The sequence below is a fragment of the Staurois parvus genome, unplaced genomic scaffold (assembly GCF_062004578.1).
Source record: "Staurois parvus isolate SC_StPar_1 unplaced genomic scaffold, SC_StPar_1.0 ptg000496l, whole genome shotgun sequence".
Lineage (NCBI taxonomy): Eukaryota > Metazoa > Chordata > Amphibia > Anura > Ranidae > Staurois > Staurois parvus.
The window spans coordinates 204,942-222,606 of record NW_028318292.1 but is presented as its reverse complement, the minus strand read 5'-3'; the positions used below and the strand labels follow the sequence as shown (position 1 = coordinate 222,606).

The following is a 17,665-nucleotide window of genomic DNA, read 5'->3' as shown; positions in this document are numbered from 1 at the left end:
ATTATCCTCTGTGAAGCATGCTGTTTCGTGTCGCTACATATCTTATCTGTGAACTGTTGCATTTAGGAGGGACACCGCTCAGACTATGTCCTCTCCACCCATCCAGCATACCTCATTCCCAGTGGCAGAATGGGGTCCTGCCATGCACTAGTGCAGATCTCATGCATACTTTTTAACTTCTGCTCTCCTGTACCATGTGTCTAGACCAGCAATGGGCAAACTACGGCCTGCGGGCCGTATACGGCCCGGCGGACCTTTTAATCCGGCCCGCGGAGCGTGATACTGTCAGGATGGCTGTCAGGATGTGTGTAGGCGGGGCAGCGTGACAAACGTGAGGGGAGCTAGGCTCCTCTCACAGTCCGCCCTGAAGACCGGAACGGCGCAGGAACACGGCGAGAGGAACGCGCGGAGCAAAGGTAAGTAAATTGACACAGGGGGGACTTGGGGACTTAATATGGGGGATGAATTAATATGGGGAATGAATTACTATAGGGGGGGATGAATTACTATATGGGGGATGAATTACTATATGGGGGATAAATTACTATATGGGGGATTAATTACTATGGGGGATGAATTACTATATGGGGGATTAATTACTATGTGGGATGAATTACTATGGGGGATGAATTACTATATGGGGGATGAATTACTATGGGGGATGAATTACTATGGGGGATGAATTACTATGGGGGATGAATTACTATGGGGGATGAATTACTATATGGGGGATGAATTACTATGGGGGATGAATTACTATATGGGGGATGAATTTCTATGGGGGATGAATTACTATGGGGGATTAATTACTATGGGGGATGAATTACTATGGGGAATGAATTACTATATGGGGGATTAATTACTATGCTTACTATGGGGGAATATTACTATACTTACTATGGATGACACATACACATCATTCATCTACTCTTGGTCCGGCCCCCGGGTCCAATATATGAACCCATTGCGGCCCTCAAGTCAAAAAGTTTGCCCACCCCTGGTCTAGACCATGGGTCTCCGTAATGTGGGTTCAATCCTGGTCCTGAACTGGTCGCTGGGAAGGGGTGTCAGAGCATTGATCCCCCTCAAGGACCCATCCCCACGCCAGGCACCACGCTTCATGACAGGCTGCTGAACACCTTCCCACCAGTCCTTGATTACCCCTGGCAACTACTTCCTTCCTCCACTCCTCTTGCCAAGTCAACTCTTTGTAGTGGACTTGTTTCATACCCCGTATGTGGTATACAGGCCCTGTTCTTTCATACACCAGCAACTATCATGCACACCTTTAGAGTAACTTCAGACCAGGCTTTGAACAGTTTAAGAACATTTACTGGAAACATTTTGTGGCAGAATAAATACCAAACATAGCATAGTCCAGGCCCTAAGCTGATTAAAGGAGGTGGCTGCCCAGGCATACCTTAACAGGTGTTAGTCCATTACTGGTTATCTCCAATGGCTGTCCTCTGAAACTCTGATGTCTTGTGGGGACTACATGCTGGTTTCCAAACCTTTCTCCAGGCTCCCGGTCTCAGACTCCAAACTGCTCCTCAGGCTCTGGGCTCTCTTTCAACCAAACCTTCCCCCTATTTATATATATTACAGGGTGGAAGGCAAGCCCTAGAAAAAGCCTAGGAACCGATTAACCCTGTCCCCAGCCTCGGCAGGCCAACTAGCTTTACTACATATACAACTCCCTGTAGGTACCTGCCTACAAGTTTTCCTCCTTACAGAATACAATATCTCAGTGGATAATATTCCACTGAATGTGTGGATGGAGGAATCATTTAATTTTTTCCATTTAACCCACTGGTTGAATGAAAAAAACTGACTCATGTATGGGCTGCTTTAGGATTCAATCTTCTCAGCAGTTTTCTGGTAGTTAGCATACACATACCGTCTTGTACTTGATTCCACATGAACGGTAGCAGACTGAAACCCAGGGAAGATTGCAAGCTCCTGTGCACACTGTCCAATCTTTGATGAACCACCACAGCAGACAGAGCTCCAAAAGAGACCTCCGATGGGAGATTTTCCCACGTCTGCCTCACATGACCCCCGTGCCGGTCATGGACACCCGTCTGCATCGCCTCTCCGGCGATCGCTCAGCCGAATCACATTACTATGACGAGGAACAGAGAAAAGTTAACGATTAATTAGCTGCTAATTAAAGAAATGCCCCATTAACCCCCAATAATTTCTCACTGGAATTCTCCACAAGCAAAAACATTGTCCCAGCTGGGCGCAGTGTGTGCGTCTTCATATACGCGATATTCCCAGATCATGGGGAGGGCGGAGGAAGGGGGATTATATCATTATTAGGGATTTGCTCTGCTATGGTATAATTACATATTTATAACAAGGTGGCCACATCATTATATAACACATCCAATTAGAGTCAATGATACACATTGTACATATTTGCTGATGTAATTACAAAACATTTTATATCATTATATGTAATTATTATGTCATATTATTATATCAGATTCTGCCAGCATATTATTCATATTATACTGATAACAAGACAATTATCGTTATATTGTGACAGCTTCAGATATAATGAAGCTCCATTTACACCTCCTCGTGTTATGCAATGTTCTTTTCCTCTAAGGTCAGTCAGGGCCCATTCACACCAGTTGGCGTGCATTAGGATATGCATAACACGCACGTGCTGGTGTGCATTGCGCATGTGCACTGTGATGCATTCTTACAATGGATTGACCTTCTTTTTTCTCTTATTTTAATTCATTTAACACTTTTTTTAAGGAAGAATTCCAGGTGTGGACACTTTTAGGTAGTTTACAGTGGTCCAGCTTGGACTGATGTAACTATTCATATTCCATTTAAAAAAACACAAAGAAAAGGGGAGGGCGCACCAGCCTAACGCATTATTTTCAAAACTTTATTTAAAGGAAAGTAACTAAGTCTACCTACAGACGTCAATCTTGACAAAGGCATATGAGAGTATCGATCGGTTCATCCACTCCACTTACTCATGGCCTTGGGAGGACATCTTCTAAGATTCTAATCGCTTACGCGCTTCGAGGACTGTAACCTCTTCTTCAGAGCCAAAACGTTTTGAATCCTTAAAGCGGAGCTCCATCCAAAAGGGGAAATTAAGGACTGCTCCCCTACTCCCTATTAACCACTTCCCATCCAGCCCATGTATATAAATGGTCGGACGGTGGCGGTGCAGGGTCGGGTGGCCGTTTATAAACGGCCTCCCCGCACCCTGCTTGTGCGCGCTCCCTGGGAGTGCGCAGCACCGCGATCCGGTGCCCGCTGTGTCCTCCGGACACAGTGGAACACAGATCATCGGTAGGGACCTCTGTACGAGGTCCCGATCATGTGATCACTGAATGGTCAATCAGTGATCACATGAATAGTAGTAAGCAAGATGTCACTTCTGACATCATTGCTTACTACATGTGAAATCTGTGAATGATCACAGAGATCACATGGTACAAGGCTAGTCACAACAATCACAGTTCTCACAGTATTTCTCAATGGCTGCAAGAATGCAGCCAGAGAGAAGGAGAAATGATTGCTTTTACAGCCTTTATGGGTGTAAAACAGCAATGGGCAAACTACGGCCCGCGGGTCGTATACGGCCCGGCGAACCTTTTAATCCGGCCCGCGGAGCTAGGCTCCCGCTAGGCTCCTCTCACAGTCCGCCCTGAAGACCGGTGTAGCATGAAAATCTGTCTCCTATGAGGATCTGTCCCCCTCGACGTATCTGCGCATGTGCCGGAGATTGCCGATCGGCTGCTAATGCCTGAAACTGGCACATGTGCAGATACGTCGAGGGGGACAGATCCTCATAGGAGACAGATTTTCATGCTACACCGGAACGGCGCGGGAACACGGCGAGAGGAACGCGTGGAGCAAAGGTAAGTGAATTGACACAGGGGGGACTTGGGGACTTAATATGGGGAATGAATTAATATGGGGAATGAATTACTATAGGGGGGATGAATTACTATATGGGGGATGAATTACTATGGGGGGATGAATTACTATGGGGGATGAATTACTATATGGGGGATGAATTACTATATGGGGGATGAATTACTATAGGGGGATGAATTACTATGGGGGATGAATTACTATATGGGGGATGAATTATTATATGGGGGATGAATTACTATGGGGGATGAATTACTATGGGGGATGAGTTACTATAGGGGGGATGAATTACTATAGGGGGGATGAATTACTATGGGGCATGAATTACTATATGGGGGATGAATTACTATGGGGGATGAATTACTATATGGGGGATGAATTACTATATGGGGGATGAATTACTATATGGGGGATTAATTACTATGCTTACTATAGGGGAATATTACTATACTTACTATGGATGACACATACACATCATTCATCTACTCTTGGTCCGGCCCCCAGGTCCAATATATGAACCCATTGCGGCCCTCAAGTCAAAAAGTTTGCCCACCCCTGGTGTAAAAGCAATCAGTGTAAAAAAAAAAAAAAATCTTCATCACCCCCCACAAGTAGTACAGTGTCACCATGGTGACACTGTACTGCTAGGGTGACCGTATGTAAAAAAAAACAACAAAAAAACATAAATCATAATATAAAAAAAATAAAATAAAAATGTAAAAACAAATTGAAAAAATTATAACTTTTGGTTATAAACTAATTTGGGTTATTGAGAGGACATCTTCTAAGATTCTAATGGCTTACGCGCTTCGAGGACTGTACCCTCTTCTTCAGTGCCAAAACTTTTTGAATCCTTAACATTTTCTTTTATATACAACAATGGCAACAGCATTGGGTTTCTTTGCTCCTCCTACTCTCGGGGTGAGACTAATCCCCTTCAATATCTCAAAATTTATGTGGCTCGTAAAACACACATTTGTACACATTTAGCCCATATGCTTTATTATTATTATTATTATTATACAGGATTTATAGCGCCAACAGTTTGCTCAGCACTTTACAATATAACGGGAGACAATACAGCAACAATACAGTTCAATACAAGAGGGATAGGAGGGCCTGATCCTGGGAGCTTACAATCTAAGAGGGAGGGGCTAGTGGTACAAAAGGTAATAACTGTCTGTTGGATGGACTGGAAGGAGGAGTAGGAGTAGATTCCGTTATTAGCTGAGGGCAGGATAGGCTTCCCTGAAGAGAGAGGTTTTCAGAGATCGCCTAAAAGTGGAGATAGATAGTCAGATAGATTGGCGTAGAGAGTTCCAGAGCTTACAATCTAAGAGGGAGGGGATATGAACCATTTTGAGATATTGGAGGGGATTGGACCCACCCCGGAAGTATGCGGAGCACAGGAATCATCAATATTTCTGGCCAATTTCATCACAAAAGATCTTATAGCAAACCCCTTACCACCCAGCCCGGGCATCCTTTTTATGGGCTTTTACGCACAGGGGGGTGGGAACATCTGCCCAATCACATGACCTCTGTGATTACCTGCCATAGTGATCATGTGCAGGGCTGGAGCTAGACTATTTTGCCCCCTAGGCAAGACCAGCTACTTGCGCCCACAAAAAAAAAATAAATACAATTATTTAAAAACAGTAGAAAATATTAAATTAACAAAACATGAAACTGGTAAATTTCTTTTCTTTGCAAAAATAAGTGCCGTAAGATGCCACCATCACCAATGGATCCCAGGCTGGAATTCCCCAGGCAATGGGGGGAGGTAAAATGCTGTGACAGCAGGTACTGAACTGAGTGATCCCACACGGTGACAGATCTGACACAACCCTGACACAGATCAGAAGGCACTAGAAGAGCAGGATGTGGAATTGTGATGATGTCACTCACTGACACATTGCACATGTGATGGATGGCCAGCTGGCCGGCTGGCTGGGTCATACTCACACAGACATGAGACATCAGAGTCAAACATTACCTACCTCCACAGGCGCAGCTTCACCTCCGCTGATGATTTGGAAGCGAAGGGCAGGAACTCCACAGTGATCAGCAGCCACCAGCCAGCTTGCAGTAGGGGACTGAGTCTGAGAGGAACACTGGAAGGAGCATCAGCTCAGCTGCTACACTGGCCCCAGATACCCAGCATCTTTCTCTGTCCTTTCTTCCTCCAATCTTCCGCCCCTTCCCTCAGCTGAAGGATCTATCATGATGTGGCAGCGTCCCACACAGAGAGAGTGCCAACCTGTGCCATGCCCAGGTGCCCCAGGTGACAGTGCGCCCTAGGCAGCCACCTAGTTTGCCTAGTGGAAGCCCTGATAACATGATCAGGAACTAGTCCTACTGGCTCCCAATCATTCCCAATCCCACTTGCTCATTGAGCTCGCTCTCAGCACAGAAACCTCAGCCACCCATTGATGCATATGTGCAGAGTGTGGATGATAAAGCCCACCCTCTTTGTCACTGTGCATTACATGAGCAGCACGATGTTAAACTGGCCACACATTATACAATCTGAGTGCAATCTCCTTTACACCTACCATCAACTAGGAGCTGCAAGAGCCTGTGTGACTGGATACAAATTGATTGGAATGTTAAGGTTTTTATCTCCATATTAAATAGTTTTTGTACACCCTAAATGAGGATGTACAGAGAATGTTAAATCAGATTGCAACGTGTATATCCAGCTTTAGCGGAATGAGTTTCAATGACTCCAAGTTGCCCATTGACAGATGCCTCATGAGTGTTGCCAAGAACGGAGAGATCTGGTTTTCTTCTGAACACCCAATGACCTATCAGCCAGAGTCACTTGATGGTTGAAGGATCTAAATGATTGATGAGAAGTCCAGGCTGGTCCTCCTTTTTCCATCATAATGATCTTTATGAAAGAAGAACAAAGTTTGAACAAGTGAAAAACAGAAAACAGATATAAATCAAAATGGTGAGGCTAACGATGCAAGAGAAACAATACAAGCGCTCTTCAAATTATCAGTAAGAGTAAAGGAGAAGTCCAACACAATCCCAGATTACTGCAGAATGTTGTTGCATGATAAAGTCGATTCGAGAGTGGAATAGACTCCATCAAGAGTTGGTTGTGGCCAACTCAGTGGATTGCTGTAGGAAAGTCCTGGATTCTTTCTTGGATACACAGAATATAACTGGATATAACATTTATAGGTAAAGTTGATCCAGGGAATATCCGATTGCCTCTCGAGGGATCAGGAAGGAATTTTTTCCCCTGCAGGAGCAAACTGGATCGTGCTTTGCTGGGGGGTTTTTGCCTTCCTTTGGATCAACTGTTGGGTATACAGTGGGGATCGAAAGTTTGGGCACCCCAGCTAAAAATTTGTATTAATGTGCATAAAGAAGCCAAGGAAAGATGGAAAAATCTCCAAAAGGCATCAAATTACAGATTAGACATTCTTATAATATGTCAACAAAAGTTAGATTTTATTTCCATCATTTACACTTTCAAAATAACAGAAAACAAAAAAATGGCGTCTGCAAAAGTTTGGGCACCCTGCAGAGTTAATATCTTGTACTGCCCCCTTTGGCAAGTATCACAGCTTGTAAACGCTTTTTGTAGCCAGCCAAGAGTCTTTCAATTCCTGTTTGAGGTATCTTTGCCCATTCTTCCTTACAAAAGTCTTCCAGTTCTTTGAGATTTCTGGGCTGTCTGTCACGCACTGCTCTTTTAAAGTCTATCCATATATTTTCAATTATGTTGAGGTCAGGAGATTGTGAAGGCCATGGCAAAACCTTCAGTTTACACCTCTTGATCTAATCCCCCGTGGATTTCGAGGTGTGTTTAGGATCATTATCCATTTGTAGAAGCCATCCTCTCTTTCACTTCAGCTTTTTCACAGATGGCATCAAGTTACCATCCAAAATTTGCTGAAATTGTATTGAATCCATTTTTCCTTCTACTCGTGAGATGTTCCCTGTGCCACTGGCTGCAACACAACCCCAAAGCATGATTGATCCAACCCCATGCTTAACAGTTGGACAGAGGTTCTTTTCATTAAATTCTGTGCCCCTTCTTCTCCAAACGTACCTTTGCTCATTCCGGACAAAAAGTTCCATTTTAACCTCATCGGTCCACAGAACTTGTTTCCAAAATGCATCAGGCTTGTCTATATGTTCATTTGCAAAGTTCAAACGATGATTTTTGTGGTGAGGACGTAGAAGAGGTTTTCTTCTGATGACTCTTCCATGAAGACCATATTTGTACAAGTATCTCTTTATAGTGGAATAGTGTACCACAACTCCAGTGTCTGCCAGATCTTTCTGGAGGGATCGTGCAGTCAAACGTGGGTTTTGAATTGTTTTTCTCACAATCCTGTGAGCTGTTCTGTCTGATATTTTTCTTGGTCTTCCAGATCTTGCTTTAACTTCCACTGTTCCTGATGACTGCCATTTCTTAATTACATTCCGAACATAGGATATTGACATCTGAAAATGCTTTGTTATCTTCTTATAGCCTTCTCCAGGTTTGTGAGCGTCAACTATTTTCAGTTTCAGTTTTCTAGACAACTGCTTAGAAGAACCCATGGTGCTGTTTGTTGGGGCAAGGTCAGATGAATCTGGGCATTTAAAACCTTTGAGATTGACATCACCTGGTCTTCCCAGACGATGATTGAGAACAATCCATGACACTGGCAGGTCTCAGCTTGGCAAAGGGGGCAGTGCATGCTATAAATTCTGCAGGGTGCCCAAACTTTTGCAGACGCCATTTTTTTGTTTTCTGTTATTTTGAAAGTGTAAATGATGGAAATAAAATCTAACTTTTATTGAAATATTATAAGAATGTCTAATCTGTAATTTGATGCCTTTTGGAGATTTTTCCATCTTTCCTTGGCTTCTTTATGCACATTAATACAAATTTTTAGCTGGGGTGCCCAAACTTTCGATCTCCACTGTAGGATTATAACTTTTTTTTTTTTAAATGGTTGGACTGGATGGACTTTTGTCTTTTTTCAGCCAGACTAATTATGTAACTATGAGACGTAACGCGTAGGGTGGAGCCTATTTTGATCCTTGTCCAGAGCAGAGTCTCATATCCCTTGTCCAACTGTGTATTTGGAGCCACCGGCGGAAGATATAACAGAGAGCAGTGAGCCATGGGTCTACCCCACTATTACATGGGTCTACCCTACTCTGAGACAGTGGAGGGATAATTGTTGTATGCTCTGTGAGTGTCAGAATTTTAAACAAAGCCATTTAAAGGATAATTCCACTTTAGTGGGAAAAAAAAAATAGCAAATACGAAAAAAACAATATAACGTATACAATTGCGACTCAAGTCCTATTGCAGTTGGATGTTATTAAAAATTACCTTTCCCTTTCAATCTGCGGCTCTGTAATTTTCCGTAAAATGCAATGCAATAGCTACCTGGAGGCGTTCGGTACACAGATGGAATACAGAATGCCCCCTGAAAATGTCATTGTATCTAAGTAGTCTCTACTTAGATACAAATCAGATTTTTGGCATCCCTTGCAACTAAAATGTCATTTTTACTCCCAAAAGAAAAGCACATCGAAGGGGATGCAGACCCTGCCACTTTCCTCATAAGAACCCTGAGCTAAGAGGGTGGCACATCTATATACAATGACAATACAATTAAATACAAGATATACACACAATGAAGGTGGTCTGTGCAGGCCTTATTTTTTTTTTTTTTGCACATTCAGTACCAGTAGGATGTCTAGTGTGTGGCTGGGGATGCGCAGCAGTTATCTTTCCTAATGACCACGATGACCGAGGATTCTATTTATGACTAGAGAGGGAGTGTAATAGTGAGGGGCATTCGGCCATCCAAACCAGATCTTTCCACAGGGGGTGCAATAGTGAGGGGCATTCGGCCATCCACACCAGATCTTTCCACAGGGAGTGTAATAGTGAGGGGCATTCGACCGTACACACCAGATCTTTCCACGGGGAGTGTAATAGTGAGGGGCATTCAACCATCCACACCAGATCTTTCCACAGGGAGTGTAATAGTGAGGGGCATTCGGCCATCCACACCAGATCTTTCCACAGGGAGTGTAATAGTGAGGGGCATTCAACCATCCACACCAGATCTTTCCACAGGGAGTGTAATAGTGAGGGGCATTCGGCCATCCAAACCAGATCTTTCCACAGGGAGTGTAATAGTGAGGGGCATTCAACCATCCACACCAGATCTTTCCACAGGGAGTGCAATAGTAGAGGCATTCGACCATCCACACCAGATCTTTCCACAGGGAGTGTAATAGTGAGGGACATTTGACCATCCACACCAGATCTTTCCACAGGGAGTGTAATAGTGAGGGGCATTCAACCATCCACACCAGATCTTTCCACAGGGAGTGCAATAGTAGAGGCATTCGACCATCCACACCAGATCTTTCCACAGGGAGTGTAATAGTGAGGGACATTTGACCATCCACACCAGATCTTTCCACAGGGAGTGTAATAGTGAGGGGCATTCATCCATCCACACCAGATCTTTCCACAGGGAGTGTAATAGTGAGGGGCATTCGGCCATCCACACCAGATCTTTCCACAGGGAGTGTAATAGTGAGGGGCATTCGGCCATACACACCAGATCTTTCCACAGGGAGTGTAATAGTAGGGGCATTCGACCATCCACACCAGATCTTTCCACATTCTTGAGGGCTACCTTAATGTACTTATGTTGAGCTTTCCAAGTGCAGAGCAGATTTTACTATTCCTATCCATAGGCTTGTAGTAGAAGGTCGGGAGATAGCCAGTGCTGTGCAAGAGCTTTCCTGGCCAAATATAGGGTTTTGGTAACTGCTGTCTCTAGATAAGGCCATTGGAAGGAAGTTCCAAGATTCCCAGGAGTCCCATCTTAGGATTGGGTAGACAATGAAGTTGGAATGCATTATTAAAAATATTAAATACCTTTTTCTAGTATTAGGTAATTTTTTGGCATTCCCATAATGTGTATGAGATTTCCTTGTCCTGTTAGCTGAGCCCAACCCCATTCACCGCTCACAGGCCAGCCTGCAGCCTGAATACTTCTTGATTACCTGTAAGCAGCCAGGAGGCCCTGGAATTCTCTCTTTCTCCACTGCAATCCAAGATATGAGGGGCGTTCCAAGTCAAACCGGGACTTTTGAGTTTGTATAATAAAAGAACAGATTTCAAGGAGTGGAAACTGCATTTATTTTTCAACATCCTCCCCTGCTACATTAATACACTTATCCCAGCTTTTAACTAATGCCTGGAAAGCTTCAGCATAGAAAGATTTGTCAGTACGCCTGAACCACCCTGGGACAGCCGGCTTCACTTCGTCATCATTGTGTTCACCGTTCCCACAGAAAGAATCATCTCTTGTGCAATTTCACAACAGGTTATGCATTGATTATCCAGGATCAGGCGTTCCGCACGTTGAATGTTCACAGGAATGACTGCTGTGGGCTGAGAACCACCCACTGCTGGGATCGTCACTGATGGACGTATGGCCGTCTTTGAAACGTTTACATCATTCTTACCGAGATATCTCATTACTGTACTGTGCTTGAAGTCTTCTGTAGATATCCGCGGGTTTTACGCCTTCGTTCACAAGAAACATAATCACCGCACGCTGTTCCATGCCGCCCTGACACTGTTGTATGCCATCTTGATATTGGACTGACCACCGACATGTGCGCCGTCTATCAGTAATAGGACACACTTACTACTGTGTGTAATACCGCCACGCTAGCATACTTTTTTATACCTGTAAAATTAAAAGCCCCGGTTTGAATACAAAAGCAAGGCCGCACACCAAAGGCATTCAACTCCAGCCAATGTTTATTGTAATGACAGCACAACCCCAAGACCCAATCAAGAGAATAGCGCTGCTCCACAACCTCACTGCAACCAGCTGCACGGATGAATTAATAGGAGTTGCTCTGAGGCTTTCTGTTCATTCACAAACTGAAGAATAGTAAAGACAGTTTACTATGCTTCAATGATAAATAGACACAGTGAGTGATCGGTACCGATCGCTCACTGTGTTAATTCAGGAAAGAAAGGGCCCAGTAAATATGACATATTTACGCCCCCCCCCCACCCCCGCTTTCCATCCTGAAACAATCCCATGTGTCCTGCTGGCAGGGGAGGAGAGGAGGAAAGCTGCCAGTGCTACAGGGGAGGGGGACACACAAGGGGGTCTTTTAGCGCTGCGGGGGAGGGGAAGCTGACAAGGAAGAAGGGGCAGCTGGACAGTAGGGTGGTGATCAAAGCAGTGGGGGCGCAGGTTCTAGCACTGATTCCCCTGCAAGGGGATCCAGAAGTGAAAGCAATAGGGTAGAACAGCTGCCCCTCTTGCTCGGCAGGTGCACAGGCCCCCTTTTTGAACCGATGGGGCCCGCGTCCAGTACAAAAGGGCTGTACTGCCTTATCAGCACTGAGTATAGTTGAAAAACCATAAGTCTCATGGACAAGGACATAGACACCAGGGGGATTCCATGAAGCACCTCTAGTTGGTCTTCGTCCATAAGTGGACCTAGAACTCATTTTTCTTTACTTGCCACTGGCAAAGGGTTGTAACAGCTAGCAGGTCCTCAGTCTTTAGTTTGGCAGCAAGGTTGGAGATATCTGCTACTGTCCCCCCAACATTGATCAGACACTCATTGATAACCTAATTTATTATCATTATACAGGATTTATATCGCGCCAACAGTTTGCTCAGCGCTTTACAATATAACGGGAGACAATACAGCAACAATACAGTTCAATACAAGAGGGATAGGAGGGCCCTGGAGCTGGAGCTTACAATCTAAAAGGAAGGTTGCTGGTGGTACAAGGTAATAACTGTGGGGGATGGACTGGTAGAAGGAATAGAGGATTCTGTTATTTGCTGAAGACAGGATAGGCTTCAATGAAGAGATCAGTTTTCAGAGATCGCCTAAAAGTGGGCAGTGTAGGCGATAGTCTGATAGATTGGGGTAGAGAGTTCCAAAAGATGGAGAAGTCCTGGAGACGAGCATGGGAGGAAGAGACAAGGGAGCTAGAGAGCAGGAGGTTGTGGGAGGACGGTTTGGGAGATATTTGGAGACAAGATTGGTGATGTAATTTGGAGCAGAGTTATAAATGGTTTTATATGTGATTGTTAATGTTTTGAATTTTATTCATTGGGCAATGGGAAGCCAGTGGAAGGATTGGCAGAGAGGGATGGAGGACACTGAGTGGAGGCCAGTGGAGGGATTGGCAGAGAGGGGTGGAGGACACTGAGTGGAGACCAGTGGAGGGGTTGGCAGAGAGGGATGGAGGACACTGAATGGAGGCCAGTGGAGGGATTGGCAGAGAGGGATGGCAGATATGGAACAGTTAGTAAGGTGGAGGAGTCTGGTAGCAGCATTCATGATAGACTGAAGGGGGGATAGCCTGCGATGAGGTCGGCCAATGAGGAGGGAGTTACAATAGTCAAGGTGAGAGATAACCAGGGAGTGAATAAGTTGCTTAGTAGTTTCCGAGGTTAAGAATGGATGTATCTTGGAGATGCTGCAGAGGTGAAGTCTACAAGGTTTGGACAGTGATTGGATTTGGGGCTGGAAGGACAGATGGGAGTCTAGGATTACACCTAATACCCTGGCATGAGGGGAGGGACTGATGGTTGTATTATTGATCTTGATGGAGAAGTCAGGGGAGGGGGCACTTGCTGGAGGGAATAGTATGAACTCAGTTTTAGAAAGATTGAGTTTGAGAAAGTGGAGTGACATCCATGCCGATATGTCACTTAGTAGGTTAGTAATGCGAGAGGAGACTGAAGGGGTGAGAGGTAGAAAGATGGATTTGTGTGTCATCAGCTTAAAGATTGTACTTAAAGCCGTGTGAGTTTATCAAGTGACCAAGGGAGGAGATGTAGATGGAGAAGAGAAGGGGTCCAAGGACAGAACCTTGAGGGACCACTACAGAAAGAGGGAGTGGAGAGGAGGAGTTATCGGTAACACTGAAGGAGCCCTGAGATAGGTAGGAGGAGAACCAGGAGAGATCAGAGCCTTGGAATTTAGTGCTTATTACTTATTTATTGTGACGTATTAGTGACTAATATGTGAACCCTTTTGTCTATTTGACTATTGTCCAAACTTTGGTGCATTTCTGTAAAAATGTTCTTCCACCTGTAGATGGAGAAAGTCTGGAATGATTAAAGGGTCAGAGGTCAATGGCTTATCCATCACATGAGGGATCTCAGGAGGACAGACAAGTGTCAGGAGTGACAATACACAACCCAGAAGACAACAGAGGCCATCTGGACAGGAGGAGGGGGGGTGTTTGGGGTCCCCTGACAATTGTCTAGCAAATTATCAGGCAATTAATGAGAGTAAATGAAAGTGCAGGAAGGTTGGGGGTCTATCATGGTACTCTTTGCCGCCCCAGGGGGATATATTGTGGGGGATGGGTGACATATTTTCAACAGGCTCTAACCCAAACACAATCCACCAAGTGACAACCTGATGTGTTATTTACTAATCAGTTCTCTCTCCAGGGAGACTCCACCATTGTTTGTTGTGATTGTATAGCTGGGACCTCCCAGAAGCCACAGGATGGAATCTATACTGGGTTCAATGACAAGGACATACCAGTGTCGAGGACTGTGAAAAGTGGCCAACCTACATACTGTGATACATGCATGTAAAGTTTACATCAGCCTTTCTCTTAATTATTATTATTATACATGATTTACATAGCACCCACAGTTTGCTCAGCGCTGAAAAAAATAAAGCGTAACAATACAGCAACAATACAGTTCAATACAAGAGGGTTAGGAGGGCCCTGATCCTGGGAGCTTACAATCTAAGAGGAAGGAGCTGGTGGTACAAAAGGTAATACCTGTGGGGGATGGACTGGTAGGAGGACTACAAGATTCCATTATTAGCTGAGGGCAGGATAGGCTTCCCTGAAGAGATAGGTTTTCAGAGATCGCCTAAAAGTGGGCAGAGTAGGCGATAGTCTGATAGATTGGGGTAGAGAGTTCCAGAGGATGGGGGATGCTCTGGAGAAGTCCTGGAGATGAGCATGGGAGGAAGAAACAAGGGAGCTAGAGAGCAGGAGATCGTGGGAGGAGTGGAGAGGACGGTTTGGAAGATATTAGACAAGATTGGTGATGTAATTTGGGGCAGAGTTATAAATGGTTATATATGTGATTGTTAATGTTTTGAATTTTATTCGTTGGGCAATGGGAAGCCAGTGGAGGGATTGGCAGAGAGGGATAGAGGACACTGAGTGGAGGGATTGGCAGAGAGGGATGGAGGACACTGAGTGGAGGACAGTGGAGGGATTGGCAGAGAGGGATGGAGGACACTGAGTGGAGGGATTGGCAGAGAGGGATGGAGGACACTGAGTGGAGGGACTGGCAGAGAGGGATGGAGGACACTGAGTGGAGGCCAGTGGAGGGATTGGCAGAGAGGGATGGCAGATATGGAATGGTTAGTAAAGTGGATGAGTCTGGCAGCAGCATTCATGATAGACTGAAGAGGGGATAGCCTGCGATGAGGTCGGCCAATGAGGAGGGAGTTATAATAGTCAAGACGAGATAAAACAAGGGAGGGAATAAGTTTCCTAGTGGTTTCCAAGGTTAGGAACGGGCGTATCTTGGAGATGTTGCGGAGGTGAAGTCTACACGATTTGGACAGTGATTGGATTTGGGGCTGAAAGGACAGATGGGAGTCTAGGATTACACAGAGTACCCTCTTAAAATAACTTTCCAGTCTCAGGGAACCCCTGCTAGCTGTTACAAACCTTCGTCAGTGGCAAGTAAAAAAAATGGGTTTCAGGTCCACTTATGGACGAAGATCAACTAGAAGTGCTGCGTGGAATGCCCCTGGTGTCTATGGCCCAGTCCATGAGACTTACTCTGCAATTACACACAATGCTGATAAAGCAGTAATTAATATATTTACAACTCATGATACATTAGTGTGATGGTCGGTGGGAAGATTGCTCCTCACACTTGTCATTATTGGGAAGAATCTCCCCCTTACAGATATCTAAAAAGATCAATGGTGTCAGTGGGAACTTATCTGAGAGGCAGAAATTGGTCTTTGATCAACGAGCCTCTAGCAACCTCTGGAGAAACCCTAGGTTCAGAAACCCTGGTTTAGATTGTAAGCTTTAGGAGTCAGCTTTTCCATCTGATTGTTTTATGACTCTATTAGTGCTAGATTGTTTTATCCTTTGTTTCTCCAGCAGGCAGGAAAACTGATTGGTTGCTATGGGTTACTGCAGACACCACCACTGGTCTCTGTACCAGCCTACTAAAGTAACAGCTTTTACAGAGTTTAATATTTAGGCTAAAGTTCCATAGTAGCCCCCCAAAGGAACAGGGCACACCTCTACAACATTCAATTCTTCCACAGACCTCTGAATCAACATTCCTACTCTCTTCCCCTCTTCTCTTCTTCTATCCTGTCCCTGTCCTATCTCTCCCTTGCTATCCTCCTTTCCATTCCTTCTCTCCTCTTACCCTCTCCTCTTCTGTCTTTTCTTTCATCCTCCCTTTTCTTGTTTGATCCTCCACTCTCCTCATCTTATCTCCTATGCTGTCATTACCTCTCCTCTCTCCTATCCTCCCCTCACCTCTTATAACCTCTCCTGTCCTCCACTCCTCCCTTCCTCTCCCTTATCTCCTCTCCTCTATCTTCCTTTAACTTCCCTTCTCACCTCTGCTCACCTTTCCTCTCCTCCGTTCTTCCACTCTTTCCTTTTCTATCTTTCCTTCTTCACTCCTCTGTTCACCTTTTTCTCTCCTCCCCTCTCCTCCTCTTTCATCCTCCCTTCCCCTCTAGTCTCTTCACCTTTACTTTTTTCCGTTCTTTCTCTTTCCTCTCCTTATTCCTTTTCTATCCTCTCTTCTCCTCTCATGTGTTCACCTTTCCTCTCCTCCCCTCTCCTTCTCTTTCCTCTTCTATCCTTCCTTCTCCTCTCCTCTGTTCACCTTTCCTCTCCTCCTCTTATATCCTCTCTTCTCCTCTCCTGTGTTCACCTTTCCTCTCCTCCCCTCTCCTCCTCTTTCCTCTTCTATCCTCCCTTCTCCTCTCCTCTGTTCACGTTTCCTTCTTCTCTCCTCTTTCTCTTTCCTCTTCTATCCTCTTCTCTCCTCTGTTCACCTTTCCTCTACTCCCGTTTCTCTTTCCTCTTCTATCCTCCCTTCTCTTCTCTCTGTTTGCCTTTTCTCTTCTCCCCTCTTTCTCTTTACTCTCCTCCCCACTCCTCCTTTATTCTCTTCTACCCTCCCTTCTCTTCTCCTCTGTTCACTTTTCCTCTTTTTCCCACTTACTTTTTCCTCTTCTCCGCTCTGCTGCTGTTTTCTCTTCTATCCTCCCTTCTCCTATCCTTTGTTCACCTTTTCTCTCTTCCCCTATCCTCTTCTGTCCTCCCTTCTCTCCTCTGTTCACCTTTCCTCCTCTTCCCTCTTTCTCTTTCCTCTCCTCCCCTTTCCCCGCTTCCTCTTCTATCCTCCCTTCTCCTATCCTCTGTTCACCTTTCCTCTCCTCCCCTATCCTCTTCTGTCCTCCCTTCTCTCCTCTGTTCACCTTTCCTCTCCTTCCCTCTTTCTCTTTCTTCTCCTCCCCTTTCCCCGCTTCCTCTTCTATCCTCCCTTCTCCTATCCTCTGTTCACCTTTTCTCTCTTCCCCTCTCCTCCTCTATTATCGTCTGACCTCCCTTCTCTACTCTGTTTACCTTTCCTCTTCTTCCCTCTTTCTCTTTCCTCTCCTTCTCTTTTATCCTCTCTTCTCATCACCTCTG

General features: G+C 45.0%; 1 long non-coding RNA gene across 3 annotated transcripts in view; it reads right to left on the bottom strand.

The window, feature by feature from the left end:
* The window catches only part of LOC149452110 (uncharacterized), an 87,951-nt gene that overhangs the window by 7,767 nt on the left and 62,519 nt on the right, over positions 1-17,665 (bottom strand). For all 3 annotated transcript variants that reach the window (XR_016314926.1, XR_016314925.1, XR_016314927.1), the window contains exons 2-3: positions 6,465-6,802; positions 1,898-2,122 (exon numbers count right to left, since the gene is read on the bottom strand). This is a non-coding gene — a long non-coding RNA (uncharacterized LOC149452110). The remainder of the gene's footprint in view (positions 1-1,897; positions 2,123-6,464; positions 6,803-17,665) is intronic.